The following is a 19,424-nucleotide window of genomic DNA, read 5'->3' as shown; positions in this document are numbered from 1 at the left end:
AAAGTCTAAAAGTATCTGGTTTTAAATAGAGTACCAGTCAAAGGTTTGGACACACCTACTCATTCAAGGGCTTTTCTTTATTTTACTACATTATTTTATTTTACTACATTTTAGAATAATAGTGAAGACATCAAAACTATGAAATAACACATATGGAATCATGTAGTAACCAAAAAAGTGTAAAACAAATCTAAATATATTTCATATTTGAGATTTTTCAAAGTAGCCACCCTTTGCCTTGATGACAGCTTTGCACATTCTTGACATTCTCTCAACCAGCTTCACCTGGAATGCTTTTCCAACAGTCTTGAAGGAGGTCCCACATATGCTGAGCACTTGTTGGCTGCTTTTCCTTCACTCTGCAGTCCAACTCATCCCAAACCATCTCAATTAGGTTGAGGTCGGGTGATTGTAGAGGCCAGGTAATCTGATGCAGCACTCCATCACTCTCCTACTTGTTCAAATAGCCCTTACACAGTCTGGAGGTGTGTTGGGTCATTGTCCTGTTGAAAAACAAATGATAGTCCCACTAAGCGCAAACCAGATGGGATGGCGTATCGCTGCAGAATGCTGTGGTAGCCATACTGGTTAAGTGTGCTTTGAATTCTAAATAAATCTCTGACAGTGTCACCAGTAAAGCACACCCACACCATCACACCTCCTCAATGCTTCACAGTGGGAACCACACATGCAGAGATCCTCCATTCACCTACTGTGCATCTCACAAAGACAGTGGTTGGAACCAAAAATCTCAAATTTGGACTCATCAGACCAAAAGACAGATTACCACCGGTCTAATGTCCATTGCTCGTGTTTCTTGGCCCAAGCAAGTCTCTTCTTATTATTGGTGTCCTTTAGTAGTGGTTTCTTTGCAGCAATTCGACCATGAAGGCCTGATTCATGCAGTCTCCTCTGAACAGTTGATATTGAGATGTGTCTGTTACTTGAACTCTGTGAAGCATTTATTTGGGCTGCAATTTCTGAGGCTGGTAACTCTAATGAACTTATCCTCTGCAGCAGAGGGAACTCTGGGTCTTCCTTTCCTGTGGCGGTCCTCATGAGAGCCAGTTTCATCATAGCGCTTGATGGTTTATGCGACTGCACTTGAAGAAACTTTCAAAGTTCTTGAAATGTTTTGCATTGACTGAACGTCATGTCTTAAAGTAATGATGGACTGTCATTTCTCTTTGCTTATTTGAGCTGTTCTTGCCATAATATGGACTTGGTATTTTACCAAATAGGGCTATCTTCTATATACCACGCCTACCTTGTCATAACACAACTGATTGGCTCAAGCGCATTAAGAAGGAAAGAAATTCTACAAATTAACTTTTAACAAGGCACACCTGTTAATTGACATTCATTCCAGGTGTCTACCTCATGAAGCTGGTTGAAAGAATGCCAAGAGTGTGCAAAGCTGTCATCAAGACAAAGGGTGGCTACTTTGAAGAATCTCAAATATAAAATAGATTTTGTTGAACACTTTTTTGGTTACTACATGATTCCATTTGTGTTTTTTCATACTTTGATTTCTTCACTATTATTACAATGTCGAAAATAGTAAAAATAAAGAAAAGCCCTTGAATGAGTAGGTGTGTCCAAACCTTTGACTGGTACTTTGATACTTTTTTATACTGAAGTATCAAAATGTAAGTATATTTGAGCAATTAATTGAGTATCAAAAGTAAATCTATAAATTATTTCAAATTCCTTATATGAAAGCTACAATATGTAACTTAGGCGCCTGACCAAATTCACATAGAAATATGAGTTATAGGTCTTTCATTCTCATTACAAGCAAGTCTATGAAGCGGTAGATCTGCTCTATGTGCACTATTTCTATGCTTACCGTATCAGTTCATAAGTTTCCTTTTGTGTTTTTTTACTTTCAGTTTTTTGTACATCAGCTTCGAACAGCTGAAAATACAATATTTTTGGTTAGGGAAAATATATTTAACAGTGGTTTAGATGGTACAATGATTCTCTACAGTCTACAGGATGACTGCTTGTTTTGTCACATAAACTGAAATTAGAAAAACTATTAACATTTTAGCAACCAGGAAATGGTAGAATGATTTCTGCATAATACATCCAAAAACAGTACAGTATGGAGACAGGCTAAAACTGTTTATCCAATAGAAATCCCAGATCATGCTTATAGGCGATGTCAGGGCGACGTTGGCTAGCTAAGCTCATGCTCAGAAACAAGTCATTGGGTCTAATGGTCATCTCGCATCGAACTGCGCATGTGCAGGCCGTCAAATCAAAGGTATTCCTTCGATATTAAGTTTGTTTTGACATGCCGGTTGGTCACTTTCGCGAGGTTGTTCATTTACTTAAGACAGACTAGGTTGTGGCTTTAGATTTCAAGATAATTAACAGCCAACTAAGAATTTTTCACTTCTCTCATTGACTTCTCAAACCCCAAACTCCGGTTTGGTCTGCTTGGTCTGCTTCGCAAGCATGCCCGGAAGTCTCGCCATGTTGCGTTTTTTATCTAGTTACGGAGAGCCAGGGGCACACTTCAACACTAAGACATCATTCACAATCGAAGCATTTGTGTTTAGTGAGTCCACCAGATCTGAGGCAGTAGGGATGACCAGGGATGTTCTCTTGATAAGTGCTTGAATTTGATCATTTTACTGTCCTGTTAAGCACTATACTATAAGTTTTGGCTCTTTCTGGTGATTGGACACAAACGAGAAAAGATAAGCCTGACAGATAGTCTTTTCCCGTTGTTTTAACTCCCTACTCTGACAACAATGTAACTTGTTGTTCACTGCAACCAGGCTCCTGGAAGGGTGAGCACATGATGCACAGGAGAAGATGATGACACCCACACACCAAGACATGACGTCCACAGAAGGATTGATTGGAGTGTGTTTGTGTGTGTATGTTCCTGTCATATGTTACAAACAGGGTATATCCTGTGTTAACAGGATGAATTATATACAGTTGAAGTTGGAAGTTTACATACACTTAGGTTGGAGTCATTAAACCTCGTTTTTCAACCACTCCACAAATTGCTTGTTAACAAACTATAGTTTTGGCAAGTCGGTTAGGACATCTACTTTGTGCATGATGCAAGTCATTTTTCCAACAATTGTTTACAGACAGATTATTTCATTTATAATTCACTGTATCACAATTCCAGTGCGTCAGAAGTTTACATACACTAAGTTGACTGTGCCTTTAAACAGCTTGGAAAATTCCTGAAAATGATGTCATGGCTTTAGAAGCTTCTGATAGGCTAATTGACATAATTTGAGTCAGTTGGAGGTATACCTGTGGATGTATTTCAAGGCCTACCTTCAAACTCAGTGCCTTTTTGCTTGACATCATGGGAAAATCAAATGAAATCAGCCAAGACCTCAGAAAAAAAATTGTAGACCTCAACAAGTCTGGTTCATCCTTGGGAGCAATTTCCAAACGCCTGAAGGTACCACGTTCATCTGTACAAACAATAGTACGAAAGTATAAACACCATGGGATAATGCAGCCGTCATACCGCTCAGGAAGGAGATGCGTTCTGTCTCCTAGAGATGAACGTACTTTGGTGCAAATAGTGCAAATCAATCCCAGAACAACAGCAAAGGACCTTGTGAAGATAGAGGAAACGGGTACAAAACTATCTATATCCACAGTAAAACGAGTCCTATATCGACATAACCTGAAAGGCCGCTCAGCAAGGAAGAAGCCACTGCTCCAAAACCACCATAAAAATGCCAGACTACGGTTTGCAACTGCACATGGGGACAAAGATCGTACTTCTTGGAGAAATGTCCTCTGGTCTGATGAAACAAAAATAGAACTGTTTGGCCATAATGATCATCGTTATGGTTGGAGGAAAAAGGGGGACGCTTGCAAGCCGAAGAACACCATCCCAACCGTGAAGCACAGAGTGTCAGCATCATGTTGTGGGGGTGCTTTGCTGCAGGAGGAACTGGTGCACTTCACAATATAGATGGCATCATGAGGGAGGAACTTTATGTGGATATATTGAATCAACATCTCAAGACATCAGTCAGGAAGTTAAAGCTTGGTTGCAAATGGGTCTTCCAAATGGACAATGACCAAAAGCATACTTCCAAAGTTGTGGCAAAATGGCATAAGGACAACAAAGTCAAGGTATTGGAGTGGCCATCACAAAGCCCTGACCTCAATCCTATAGAACATTTGTGGGCAGAACTGAAAAAGAGTGTCCGAGCAAGGAGGTCTACAAACCTGACTCAGTTACACCAGCTCTGTCGGGAGGAATGGGCCAAATTCACCCAACTTATTGTGGGAAGCTTGTGGAAGGCTACCTGAAACATTTGACCCAAGATAAACAATTTAAAGGCAATGCTACCAAATACTAAATGAGTGTATGTAAACTTCTGACCCACTTGGAATGTGATGAAAGAAATAAAAGCTGAAATAAATCATTCTCTCTACTATTATTCTGACATTTCACATTCTTAAAATAAAGTGGTGATCCTAACTGACCTAAGACAGAGAATTTTTACTAGGATTAAATGTCAGGAATGGTAAAAAACTGAGTTTAAATGTATTTGGCTAAGTTGTATGTAAACTTCCAACTTCAACTGTATACTCTGTGTGTGTGCCGGCATGCATGAGCATATTTTCCTATGTATAAATCAAAAACATACATGTTCACGTGTAGTTCATGTGTCTATATGTTTTAGTGTGTGTCAACAGCGTGGAGATGATGTCTTGTGACAGACCCAGACCAGCAGTAAGCTGTTTGAGGCCAGGCACTGGAGGTGTTGACAGGAAGCGAGAGAGAGGGAGAGTGAGAAGAATCCCAGTCCATTCGGTCTGCTCTCAAATGCTCTGGACAGTATAAGCTAGCTGGCATTACACCCATTTCCTGTTAACGACAGAGTTGACACTCAAATGGCATTGTTCCTTGGCAGATTTGAAGACCCTTAGGTGTTCAGTCCTCACAGCATGCAAACACAGTGTCCTTTCGGAATACCACTATCAGCATTCTTCAAGATGCTTTACCTTTTACTTTCAATGCCATTCGCTTTCTCAACCCTCTGAAAGAGCCTCATGGTAATATGGATACATCGCATCCGGACAAGAGTCCTCTAGTCATTCCCATGGACTCACAAGTCTATATGAATTAAGCTGTTGTGCTGATGGGCTCACATGCTTTCTCCTCACTTAGCACCCATTGGCTCACTGCAATTCAATTGTGTAAAAAAAGAGTCAATATGTTGCTGGACCAGTTTTAGAATGCGTGTCTTTTTGATAACAGCCAGTGCTTCTTGGCATTTAGTTTATTTTCTTTTGCTTGCTGGCATAGGAGAAATACAGTGTGTCTGTTTTCTGCAATCCCATGGTGTGGCAAGATAGCATGATATTATTGATTGGATATCTTTAACCTAGTTCTCTAATAACCTTACCCAGAATGTGTTGCCTACTCACGCAAGAAGGTGAGTTGGTATGGGTTGAAAACTGTGCCAGTGATGGGTAATAATTTGTCATGTACATTTTGTCCTGCTCTGGAGATATTTGGGATGTATGTATTACACACTATCATGAAACTCAGCTAGTGCCCTATTGAACTTAAAAACAAGAAAATGAAGTGGAACAGCTCTTTTATTTCAGACTGCCAAAACCAGTAAGCCCCTACTGGCAAAGTTGACACTGAACATATGCCTACTGAGATTTAGCGTGTCCACTCAGATCGCGGACTTGGGAGCTTGTCCTCTCCTTACTCCTGAAGGCACCTTACCACAATGGCCGGGCTCACAGACTCTATTTCACTGCCAAGAGAAATGACTGGAGTAAAACTATCAGCATTGACCCTAAACTCACCAAAAATGATCAGCCATTTTTTTGTGGTTCCAGCCGCCCTGAACCCAATGGGATGTTCATGACTAAGCATGTTAAAAGTGGATACAAACCGTCAATATAAAACTAAAGTTAATCTGTTATTTGTGTAACCAAGAAACTATAAAAAATAAAATCTCATTAACAGCTGACATCTATGATAATAAAAATTTATATTTTTTATCTTAAAAGACAGGATGTGACCGGAATATTTAATAATGTCTATCTACATGATTACTATCTCCACTAGACAGTGATTTGCAGTTGGATCATTTATAATGATCAGCAAGGCTCTCCTATGCAGATATCTCAGTAGGATCCCCCTGTAGGGGAGCAATAGCTTCATACAGTATAACTACTTTCACCAATTAACCCTACTGGTTCCCTCATTATGCACTCTGTCTTCCTCCTGCCTAATTCCCTGCCTGTCAACTTAGACAGGACAACTCTACTTAGCACCTTGACATACTGTACGCTAGGCTGCATATATTTTGAACCTAAAAGGCCTACTGAAAACAGAAATTAAATGCATAGACTATTGGCTCTGTGCAGCCTATACTAAGTGCGCCGCTTTTTTTTGTTAATAATCTGAAGAAGAACAGTTTTACTGTTTAACCATTATTACAATACAAAGGATGCTATTACACATATTTAATGTGAAAACTGAAAATGCTATTAAAACGTCATGGTGTATGTAATTATAGAGATGTATGAGCAAAACATGGAGTAAATTAGATCCATGCTATTTGATATTTGGACAACTATTAATAACTGAAGGCAACGGAGAAGAAACTTGTAACTTGAAACGTGAAAGTCTTTTTTTCAGTTTTCTTATATGTGGAGCAAAGTAACCCCCTTCAGAAAGAAGCTCAATGATATCTCGATTTAAATACCCTAGGCGGAGAGACTGGCTGCAGGCTCGGGTTGCAAGGATCCAGACGTGTAGGTATCCAACAACTGGACAAAAGTGAGATGTGGAGGGAGTAGCAAAGTCAAAAGAAAAGGTTTGCACAAAACACGTCTCAAACAAGGTCTGGTACTATCCACCCCCTTGCCATTGGCCCGACTGGCTGCCAATTCAACACATTAGGGCGTGTATTCTCCGACGCTGCTCTTCGCTGGGTGAAGTATGTTGTGATTGCAGTCCAGCTCGAGCGTGCGCGGGTCTCTGTCATAACAAAGGGCGCTCTTTCGCGCTCTGGGAATACGAGCATTTTTGGAAGAAATAACTAATCTTGTCTCAACGCTTCTGTAGCACTGGTCTCTGTCCTGCAAGAATCAAATTATTGTCAACGAAACAAGATAGCCAAAACGAAAGAAAAAGGTAAGAGTTATAACTACGGCACTTTCTCCAGTAGCTGACTGTCTCGGTTGCTGCACCTACATTGAACTTGCGCATCGGAGTATTTTGTCGTGCCACAAGTTTGCCCCAGTATCTACATTGTACATAGAGGACATTGGGCTATTCCAAACGATGTCGTCTTCTAGTTCTTAGTAGGTAATTATAGGAAGGTCTACCATTCATAACGTGTTTAGACCACCTACCTCCAGTCCCCGTTTAGTTCTTTGCCCTAGCGCTACACAGCGGATTCAAATAATCAACGCTTGATAAAGAGTTAGTTATTTGAATCAGCTGTGTCGTGCTAGGGCAAAAACCAAAACGTGCACCCAGGAGGGGCCCCAAGACCGAGATTGAGAAACCCTGACCTAAACCATCGGCTACAGCTCGATCATCTTTTCAGCAAAATGCATGCGATAAGAGCATTTGTCAGAAAATAAATATGCAAAAATAGTATACTAGAAATACTCTATCCGTTTTTGGATAGGCTATATGATTGTGTTTTGTCGTTGTGCAGACGGACGTCTGTTTGTATTTGTGTAGGCTATAGTTTATATAAATGAAAATGAGACTTGAGTAGGCTATATAATATACCTGCAACCATACATGTCTTTCAAACGCTGTTATAGAATCTCACAGAGCCATTTGAACAAGGTGAATACAAGATCGCGTTTGTAGAAAATTGTTGCCAGTTAGAGTAAGTTGAAATGCGTAGCTGCGTGCGCCAAGATGTATCGAGTTGGGTGATTTCGCAGTCCTTTGTGTGGTGTGACAAACTTGTTGTAGACCTAGATTTACCTTACTTGGTTCACCAGCTTTATATTATAGACAATGTCTTGTCATTTTGATAGCAGCTTAATTAAAATGCGCATTGGGGGATTTTAGTTGTGGATGATTTTTAATTTCCCACAACAACTGCAGTCTGTCCTAATGCAATGAAACAAATGATGAATCCTTTGATTGTATGTTTAGGCTGATTAACTTGATTCTTAATTTTTTTTTAATGGTTTTTGAGTTTGTGCACATTTATAGCCTCTAGCTGTATTTTCAGGCTATCAATAACAGTGATTCGAGTTACATGTTGATATGAGTTTTTTTTCATGTAGTTTTTAATGCGTTTTGATAAACACTAGCCAAAATATAATAGCCAATATTGTGTCGAAGTAGCAAGAATAATGTCCATTAGTTCCGGATGGGAGGACATTGAAGGTACAGGTCTGGGTGACAGTCTGTGTGTAGCCTACAGACTTGGATTGAGACAAAAATAGGCTATATTTTTATGCTCTTTAGAACCACTCTCAGCTATGCCCAACAGAGAGAAGCTTTTTGTAGGCTTATATCTGCAAGTCAAATATCTTGACCAAAGTATGGCATGAAGTACAGGGGTTCTGCTCAAATCTGGGTAAAGGATTGAAAGGAATGCGAGTCTTATTCAGTACATTTAATAATTTCTTGCTTTTCTAAAGTCTAGCAACCTGGCCAGCAGGCAGGTTACACAAGCTAATCTAACTTAATTGATAGCCTGACATGGCTTGGTAGCTAGTTATGAGATTGGGAATCTATCTAGCTGGCAATCTAAGGCCAATTTCATAAAATTGCTAGGTGGCTAGTATTATCAATCAAATGTTTTTATAAATCCCTTTTTACATCAGCAGATATCACAAAGTGCTATACAGAAACCAAGCCTAAAACCCCAAACAGCAAGCAATGTGGATGTAGAAGCAGACAAACAACAGAACATTTTTATTTTATGTATTCATGAAGAAGAAATCAATAGGCTACGTAGCTTGATCACGTTCATTTAAAAACATACCTCCTGCCCAAGCCATCAGCTAAAATCAAATCAAACGCTGTGTGTCACTCTACTGTACACTCTCTCCTCCTCCTCCTGACGATACTACACGCACTAGTGTATAGTGTCCTGCCTTTCTTTTCTCGGTGCACCTGGGAAGGGACCACTTACTAGGGAGAATGGGGGGGGTACTCTTTGCCTAGTCCAGTCAGTGTGTCCCCTCTGTAAAATACCGCTGACAGATCTTTTTATAAATAATTATGATAAAACATGGGCTTAAAAATGAAGATGACTAATTTCAAAACGTGACATATTAGGGGGCACGTGCCTTTGTGCCGCCGATGGTCATGACGCCACTGGCAGCATGCACAACTAACATAGACACATCTTTATTGCCACTGTGTTTCCCCTCCATAATTGTTTTGGTGATGTGGATGTGTGATTACTGTGTCTAGATTCCAAAGTTTAGAAGAAATTTAAATATTCATGTTAATCTGGTGCAAAACTCACCAGCTCTAGGGTATCATTATCTTACAGTACAAACAAGGTTGTTTTTCTCCTTTTTAAATGTTTCTTGCTGCAGATATTTTATTAAAAACTATATTCACCCACATCTTTGACATGTTAAAAAGGAAACCAAAGTTGTAGTTGGTATCATAGTTTTTCACAGGTGCTTGTCGTCAGGGCTAGGCTGCTCTCAGAGAAAATGACAATCCTGTTATACATTAGGTGGTTTAGATGTCATAGCCTAATCAACAAGTGGTGATATTGCTTCCCTTCAACAAGAGTTGGAATATCCTACAGGTTTGTAGCTTTTTCTGGTTTTGTCATTTTTGAATAATATGTTTATCATATTATTTGTAACTCCTACCCAACCGGTATGCCCTCTCTGAACTCTTTTTACTTTGCTCTCGCTTTCTCATTTTATACCTCCCAGAAACACACATCTCCGCTTTCTTATTACCCAACCCCATTCAATAAGTAACTCAGGTCTTGCAGGCTGGTGGGTGATGGTTGTAAATGACTGGCGCTGAGAGAGGCGAGTGTCGGCGGCCCATTCCCTCTCTGTCGGCTCCCAAATTGCATGTTGTCCGGCTCTCATTTCAGCCCTGAAAGAGCCGACGCTCGGTTAGCATGGCTAATGGTGCATTTAGACTAGGGTGTAATTTTATTTCCAATTTCCGATGGAGCTATAGTTTTGTATTAAATGACGGGAGGTCTGCTTCAGGGCTGTGCTGGGCTGTGACGTGTGGATGGCTGTGTCTCCGTAATGGTCCGCGGGGTAATGAGGGCAGAAATAGGCTCCGGTCCAGGACTATGGTCCTGTGGGACGTACAGTACAGCCTATACCTCCCAGCCCACGGTCACCCCTGTGATGCAGATATTCCCTCATTCCAACTCTGCTGCCTCTCCAACTGTTCCAACACACTTCAGAACTGGCCCAGACTCAAGTTACTGTACTGTTTAGAGAAGCAACTGTCTTCTGCGGAAGACTGTGGTACCATTATACTATCCATAATATTATATTGAATGGTTTTGGTTAGGAACCTGAGAGACCCCAGATGCCCTGGCACATATCAATTGAAGTGGTTGAATTACTGCGATCTGTCCCTTCTGTGTTGATAACATCCATTTTGAGATCAATATGACTTTTATAGTATATTTTTGTAAGTGTAGAGGATTGACAGTAACCAATATGTCTGAGGTGACTTTGAAGTACTACCTACGGCACTAGAAGGCTGCTGGAGTTTAAAAATGGGCAGTGTGACTATGTTTGGCTTGAAGAAGCAACAGTTAATCTTCGCCTCCCACCCCCAGCCTATGGGACTTTGTTTGGCCCTGCACCGGAGTGAAGCACTGGACTGTGGCACCTCATATTTCATATTGATGGTAGTTTGTTACCCATGGCAACTGGGCAGCCAATGGGGACCCCATATCTGGCTTAGGGGGAGTGGAAAGGTGGGGAAAATAAGGAAAGGAGGGTTTTGCAAGGCCGTGCAGTCTGCCACCCTCCCTGCCTGCCTGCTTCTGTTCAGCGAAGGGTTCTGGAACCCTGGGGAGTGAATTATTACCTGTCAGCCCCAGAGCATCCCCATCATCCATAACCCAAGGCTGACACGGGACAGGCCTGTCCCAGCTATCTGCTGAGACCACCAGGCTTTGGCCTTCAGGTCTGGCCCCTCCAACAGACCATGGGAGAAAATCACATTAACATGTAGCATCAAGCATTACAAATGGTGGGTTTAGGAAAGCCTCGTGGCTTTGCCATGGCAGCTGAAGGGAGTTTTCAGTCATTGTCCGGGACCAGTAGGGGGAATGTACTTTACTGTGTTTCAGCCGTTTGCTCTTCACAATGCAGAAACTTGTTTTACTGAGTCCTCATTACAATGCTAAGCTTCACTGTATTTGGTCATCATAGATTTTGCATGATTTATTGCATTTTCTAGTATTGGTTTGAATATCACCCCTTTTCAAAACTTCTGTTATTTATTTTTCTGTTTATCTATGTTAATTTCAGCACTCACACCAGGACCTGCGTGCCCAAAATAAATGTCTGATTGACTGTGTTCAATATTGACACTGTTTTATCCTATTAGCCCCATCAGTAGCAGTCATTTAAATAGAGTCCTTGACAGGGCAGTAATTAGCTCTGATTCTTAAAAACAGGCGAGCGATGGCTGCCCTCCTGTCACACTGCCGCGGTTAGCACTGTACGGGTAATTATACCAGAGCTGGTGAGTGTGTGAATTTGGGAGGAAAAAGAGTTGAGTTCAACCAAAGGATAGAATGAAAAAAAGAACACTCTGGACAAGTGACAGGCCTCGGTCCTCCTTTCCAGACTGGCTGTCTTCCTGTGGTTTTATAAAGCGTTTTCCAGCAGTGTTAACCCCTTGTCAAACATGGTCTTTGGCTGTTCAGCTAACCCGCAGCAGCCACGGGCCGAGAATGCCGGGTAAGTGTCTGGTTAAGCTCCATGAACTGAAGTGGAAGGGTCCCAGCAATTACAGGGGGAATGTAACCTGTGTCAGCAGATAGTATCTCATTTATGTATTCAGGTCAGTAAAAGTTTCTCAACCCTTAAAAAAGTATTTGCATGTGAAAATGTTTTCATCCTACTTTATTTGTGTTATATTAGTATGTAAATCATGCTGTCAGAGTGGCTTGTCTATGTTTGTTTGAAGCACCTTCACAAATCACAGAATTACAGAATTACAATCTGCAGTTGAGTAATCCTTTTAGATTCCACTACCTCTTTGTCTTCCTCAAAAGAGATTGGCCACACACACACACACACGGCTGTTTGATTAGTGTGACGGGAAGATTGTGCCCGGTACCCTCAGGGCTGGTAAGGGAGAAGAGTTTTGGGCAAGAAATACATCCTGTTGAGATAAAGTCTTTCCCTTTCATGCATATTTCATCTGAGGAGGTAGCTACTTCTTCATTTGCACATTGAGTCTCATCCCTGAGGATTACTGAGCGATGACTAAGACCGTTGCCTTTTTTAAACACACATTTAACTGCGACACCCACAATCCCCCAGAGCCCCCAATGCACCATTAACAAACTCAAGGGCAATATTCAGGCATTGAGATACTATTATATGCATACAGTACCAACAGGTATCAGTAAACTTGAATCAATACACTTTCCCACTGGCTACTTAATGCAGGAAGCAACATATTTTGCCACAATCTTGTTACTCTGCTGCTCATCTTCTCATAGAATGCAAGTTAACGAAACAAGCCCTCCTGTAAATTGGTGCTGGCCACACATACACTTTATTGATTGGCGCAGTCCTAGTGGGGCTAAAGGTGCAGTGGTTTTTGTTCCAAATTATCTCTTAATCACTTCATAATGAGGGCAGCCTCCCTCCATCCTGCCTCATTGATTAGCTGCTCATGTTGAAACCGAAGCAGTCCATCCACTTCACTTCACTAAATGTTTACTTTGGATTCGCTGGTGTTTGGGCTTAGTTGTATCCGAAATCCTTATAATGGGTTTAAGTTGATTTTGTTTCTGGTGGTGCATTCATGCAGTTTTTGTATAGTCTATTTTGGTGATCATGCAATGGATTTCACTATAGCTGAAGTTCCTGCATGATTTCAAAATATAATGTTTTTATTTTTAGGCTAGAAATAAAATACAAAACCGACTCTACTAACCACGTTCCAGGAATTTTAAATGTGGGTGCATGCTGGAGCGTGTTATTCTTGGAAATCGACCCACAATTTCTTAGCATGCAGGAAAGATCTGTTTCGCAAAGACAAAATGTTTGAGGAGGACATTAGTAAAAGAGGGAGAGCGAGAGAGATTGGGAAATAGGCAGAGTAAGTAGGAGAATAACATCAACAAAAATCCATCATTCATGCCACAAAATACATGTAATCATGCATTAGGGCCTGATTCAGACTTAGGAAATGTATGCCTTTTTTACGCACGCCTTTCCTAGGCACTTCTCAGCAGTTGGTATTCAGACTTACCTTATGCAGGTGCGTAACGGGCTTTTCAGGTGTGATTCCCTTGCGGGTGCTAAATATATTACATTGAATCTCTGAAAAGCCTCCCACTTGCTGGCCAACAGATTTTCTTGTGGAGTTTTCATTCAATAGTGTTTTCAGTACATGTATCTAAAACCATCCCTTTAAATACTTTAACTTTTTAATTATAATTTTCTTGACAGGCTCACTAGAATATACACTGAGTGTACAAAACATTGTACATGCTCTTTCTGTGACAGACTGACCAGTGAATCCAGGTGTAAGCTATGATCCTTTATTGATGTCATCTGTTAAATCCACTTCAACAAAGGAGGCTGACACAAAATGTGCAGAGCAACAGATGGGCTACAGCTAGTCAACTAACAGTCCAGTACAACATTGGTGCCCAAAAAACAATAAAAGAATGCACAACTCATTGTACCTTGACAACAAATGGGGTATGGAGGTCTATGACCTTAGAGTTCCACTTTTTTCAGCAAAAAACAAGAAACTGTGGTTGCAGTGGGCTAAATGGAGAAAATACTGGAGAATCAGAAACACATTCCCGGGTCTGAATCCCGGTTCCTGCTGTTTCACGCTGATAGTAGGACTAGAGCATGGAGAAAACCACATGAGTACATGCATCCATCATGCCGCGTGTCAACATTGCAGGGTGGTGATGGTGTAATGGGGGGTGTGTTTTCATGGCACGTATTGGGCCCCTTGATAAAAGTGGCGCAACATTTGAATGCCACAGGATATCTGAACATCATTGCCAATCAGGTGCATCCCTTCATTTTTTTCTGCAGGATAATGCCACAAGGCTAGTATTGTTCAGGAATGGTTCCAAGAAAATTACGGTCGATTTCAGTTTACTGCAGTGGCCTGCCCAGTCACCAGATCTCAATCCAATAGTGCATCTGTGGGATGAGATGGAATGATCTATTCAGAGTAGAGATCCACTACCAGCCAACTTGACACAACTGTGGAAAGCATTGTAGTCAACAGCGGTTTGATTCATCATGAAAGTTTCCGTGTTCAATTCATGAAATATTGGAAGGTGAGAAAAGGGTACAATAGGGGTTGAACAGCAGTCCTATAAATCTACCCTAATAATCCTCACTAATCCCGGAACTGTGATGACAACGATCCAGTCGTCATGAACCGTGCTCCAGGTTTAAACTGCTATTGTTGTGACTTTAATTTCATTAATCTGATGACATTATTTATTAAACCAACTAACTGTGTTTAATTGTCACCCGATTTTAATTAAAATTATTATTATTTAAAAAAAAATAATCATGCAACAATTAACTCATTAGGATTTGGGGCACCACGGAAGAGGTTGTTTTAAAGAGTTACCATCTCCCGAATTAAACTCTATAAGGCTCCCGAGTGGAACAGCGGTCTAAGGCACTGCATCTCAGTGTTAGATGCGTCACTACAGTCCCTGGTTCAAATCCAGGCTGTATCATAGGGTGGCGCACAATTGTCCCAGCGTCGTCCGGGGTAGGCCGTCATTGTAAATGAGAATTTGTTCTTAACTGAATTGCCTAGTGAAATAAAGGTTCAATTAAGAATAAATGTGTATATATCTATTTCATCGATAAACAGTTTTTATTAATCATTACCTCTTATCATATCATTATTCTGACCAGTTGTAACCTTCTTGGATTTGCAAAAACCCCAGCCTTGCTCATTATTCAGTACTACAGAAAATGTTTTAATTATTGATTTACTAGCTAACTAAATAATACCAGGATAACATACCCACTTGATACATGAGAAGAAAGTCCCTAGTGGACTGACGCAACATGGCGTTTTACAGACCCACAGAGAGAGAATGACATATATTCTAGAACTATTCTCACAATCATATAGTTTGCACATGAACCGCTGCCCGTTTGGAATAAGAAATCATTAATGTATTTACGTTTGGGTGCCTTTGTCCATTGTGTAGTCCTAAACCGAACTAAAGAGTTCTCTTCCATTGGCTCCTGAAGCTGCTTATTTGAAGATTTTCCAGCCGTGCCGATGGTTCCAGTGGGGTGATAAGAGTAGCGTACTACGGTGATTTGAGACTTGTAGTAGGAAGGGATGGTTTGAAGAGGTTGAGATATTTGACTCCGGACAGCTAATCAGCTGTACCAGGGACTGAGAGGGGAGTTTGTCACCTCTTCCTCCTCGTTGATTATTCAGGGTGCAGGATTCAGACCACTATGGAAAAGGGCTGCAGCTCTTCGTCTTGCTGGTCTAATGGAAGATGAGTTTATTTCTTCACCGCGCGTTGAGGCGCAAAGTTTCAAACATGTAGCTAACATCTCATGTTTCCTGGTCGAATGTTCATTTCGTTACCAAGGCTTTTTATCCACTCTGGCGAAAGGGGATGGCGCCGTCCATCTGACACGCTCTCCAACCTCACTCGGGGCGTGGCTACTTACTTATGTACAGTTTATAGGAGATAGATTCTCTTATACCTCTTAAAATCACATTCCTATCTTAACAAAAATACTTTAATAATGTTTTATATTATATGCACAACGTATTGGATGGAAACTTGATAGATAAAGGAGATATACTTTCCAAGTTACAGTATTTCATCCATACAGTTTTAAAAAAATGACATCACAAAATGAAAACCAATATTACATTTAGTTTTCCATGGTTCCCCACTGACCATTCCCCACATTCACGTTTTGGATGTTAGCGTTTTGGGCGGGAAAAGGCCCTTGGAGACAAAGGACATTTCTTTAGCCAAAACTGGAGAGCAACAGAGTCCTCTCCGGGATAATTTACAACCGAGTGTGAGCTATCAACCCAACAGTCCCCCCCTCTTTGTAGGTGGGAGAGGGTCTGGTTATTGTCAACCATTGCTGAGCTGAGCCATTTGATCCTCACAGGAGAGTCATGACACTAGGTATGGTCTGTGTTCCATAATGATTCAAATAGGCTACATGTCCCAAATTATGGCACTTGTAATATGTTAGCCTATTGTAAAACACTATTGACCCTCAGGAACAACCATACGGACTTGACAGACGAAAGAAAAGTAAACTAAAAATGTAAGGGAATGATGCAAAAAGTGTCATATTTCTATAAAATGTATAAAATAAAACACTACTATATCTTGATTAGAGAAGTATTCAACCTTCTGAGTCAATACATGTTAGAATCACCTTTCGTAGCGATTACAGCTGTGAGTCTTTCTGGGTAAGTCTCTAAGAGCTTTGCACACTTGGATTGTTTGTTGACTAGACAGCCATTTTCAAGTCTTGCCATAGATTTTTTTTCAAGACGTTTTTAAGTCAAAACTGTAACTAGGCCACATTGAATGTTCCTATGTCTTCTTGGTAAGCAACTCCAGTGTATTTTTGGCCTTGTGTTTTAGGTTATTAGGTGAATGTGTCTCCCGGTGTCTGTTGGAAAGTCTGTTGGAACCAAGTTTTCCTCTAGGGGTTTGCCTGCCTGGCTCTATTCCGTTTCGTGTTATCCTAAACAAAACTCATTAGTCCTTGTCAATGACTAGCATACCCATAACATGATGCAGCCACCATCCTGCTTAAATATACGAAGAGTGGTACTCACTGACGTGTTGGATTTGCCTCAAACATAATGCATTGTATTCAGGACAGTTTTTGCAGTTCTACTTTAGTGCATTATTGCAAACAGCGTACATGTTTTGGAATGTTTGTATTCTATTCTGTTTGTATTTAATTTAGGTTAGTATTGTGGAGTAACTATGTTTTTGATTCATCCTTATGTTTCTCCTATCACAGCCATTAAACTCTTAACTTTTTTAAAGTCAGCGTTGGCCTCATGGTGAAATCCCTGAGTTGTTCCTTCCTCTCCGGCAACTGAGTTAGGAAGGACACCTGTATCTTTGTAGTGATTGGGTGCATTGATACACTATCCAAAGTGTCATTTATAACTGCACCATGCTCAAAGGGGATATTCAGTGTCTGCTTTTTTGTGTTTACCCATCTACCAATAAGTCCCTTTCTTTGTGAAGAATTGGAACATCTCCCTGGTCTTTGTGGTTGAATCTGTTTTTGAAATTCACTGCTCGACTGAGGGACCTTACAAATATCTCTATGTGTGGGGTACAGGGATGAGGTAGTCATTCAAAAATCATGTTAAACACTTATCATTGTCCATGCAACTTATGTGACTTAAGCAAATTTTTACTCCTCAACTTATTTAGCATTGCCATAAGAAAGAGGTTGAATACGTATTGACTCAAGACATTTCCGTTTTACATTTTTAATACATTTCTAAAAACATAATTCCACTTTGAAGTTATGGGGTATTGTGGGACACAATCTCAATTTAATCCATTTAAAATTCAGCCTGAAACACATACAAATTTAGAAAAAGTTAAGTGGTGTGTGAATACTATCTGAAGGCACTGTAGGCCTATTTCTGTGGGTGTTACTGATGGTGGCTACTGATATTGGCTAGTACTTAATATGATAGAAATAAAATATTTTTTTAATTACGAAAATGTCCGGCCATATAATTAAATAATTCCAGAGTGCATACATCAACTCGGTAGGTTCGCCGCTACTGTCAGTGCGCACGGGTTTTCATAGGCTAGAGCCTCAGCTTGGGTCTCCAAATTTCAGACCCACAAATTATGAAGCTTTAAGGCCTACAATTAGAATTCTGAATAACGGCAAAGCTATTTATACGTCACTGTGGAAAAGAGTACGAAATACCTGTCATGTTGACATGCTTTTTAGCTTGCTGAAATATGACTGGTTTCACATTTGTCTCCAGGGATCATAAGGTAAAATAGATCTAAAACAATTGTCATATGTACAATTCCCTTATCCAAACGGATTACTCAAATAGCTCTGTAAATGTGTAAAAGAAAGATGTTGTTGCACTTGGAACCGACAGGTTGCTTGACCTTATTCATCATTTCATTTTGCGTAAAGGAATACAGTGTTTCTGTGGACACCTCTGCCACACCTTCATTTCTTTGATCTCTACCCCAAACGAATAGTAGCTGAATAGCATGCTATTCTTAGGCGTAACATCAGAATACGGATATAGAGAAAAGCAAATAAAATGTACTTTCCATTTACGCATGCTTCACTTTCGTCGAAATTCCCCCCTATTAGTCTTTGTTTGTGTTCTTAGAATCTGGGGCACAGTTATTGTGTCTGTTGTCACAGATATAGCTTATACCGTAAAGCAATAACTGCATGGGAAAAAATTCAGCGACTGCAGAACCTATTCTGAGTCATGATCATGTCTCAAAGTAGTTTATTGCAGTTTTTGGAAATTAGGATTTTTATGGGCCCGAAACGTGAAATGAAGCAGGAAATTAAAAACCTAAGCTTGTTTTTCCCGCTTAAAGCCGCTGCTTCATGCAGTAATGCCTCATCTTACCCGATTCAGGCTCTGCACGCACTCAAAAAGTGAATGGTATTCATTTACACAAAAGTGTTTTGATTAAACCGCTTAGTTTTTTTGTTGTTGAATGGTATCATGCGACTATTGAAAATAAATATGCTAGTCTCACACATTGGTGTTATATGACATGCATACTGCCAATTGGGTTTTTATTAGCTTGTTCAAAACCCTGCATTGAATTTCCCAACTATCCATAAATAGCTGTCTTGTTCGACCTTGTTACTGGAAACTTGGCCGGGGTCTATCAAGACTTAGCGTGTACTGTACATGTATGCACTTAGGGAAGGGATGACAATGGATCGCATTCAAGTGTCTGCTAGTCTTCGCTTTGTTTAACGTCAATGTGTATGTGTGTGTATTTATGCATGTGTTGGTGTATGTGCTGGTTTTTACAGTGTAGGTCTACATCTCTGGGTGGTGATAATGATATCAGTCGTTTGGTTTGGACGAGGTGCAAGATTAGTTCAGTAACAGACTCCTATCGCTCTCATTTTCCTGGATTTCTCAGAACTCCAGACCCTTTCGCCTGATTCAGGGTTATTTTTAAACCGGTCTG

At 40.5% G+C, this 19,424-nt stretch overlaps 1 protein-coding gene across 5 annotated transcripts in view; it reads left to right on the top strand.

Moving 5' to 3' along the window:
• The first annotated feature begins 6,932 nt into the window (after positions 1–6,932).
• Positions 6,933–19,424, top strand: part of LOC139564013 (semaphorin-6D-like) — a 151,345-nt gene continuing 138,853 nt past the window's right edge. For all 5 annotated transcript variants that reach the window (XM_071383145.1, XM_071383148.1, XM_071383147.1 and 2 more), the window contains exon 1: positions 6,933–7,165. The gene's annotated coding sequence lies outside the window, so the exon portion shown is untranslated. The remainder of the gene's footprint in view (positions 7,166–19,424) is intronic.

The sequence above is a fragment of the Salvelinus alpinus genome, chromosome 35, assembly GCF_045679555.1.
Source record: "Salvelinus alpinus chromosome 35, SLU_Salpinus.1, whole genome shotgun sequence".
NCBI classification, from domain to species: Eukaryota; Metazoa; Chordata; class Actinopteri; order Salmoniformes; family Salmonidae; genus Salvelinus; species Salvelinus alpinus.
Note: the sequence above shows the minus strand (reverse complement) of the source record. Positions and strands in the feature narration are given on the sequence as shown.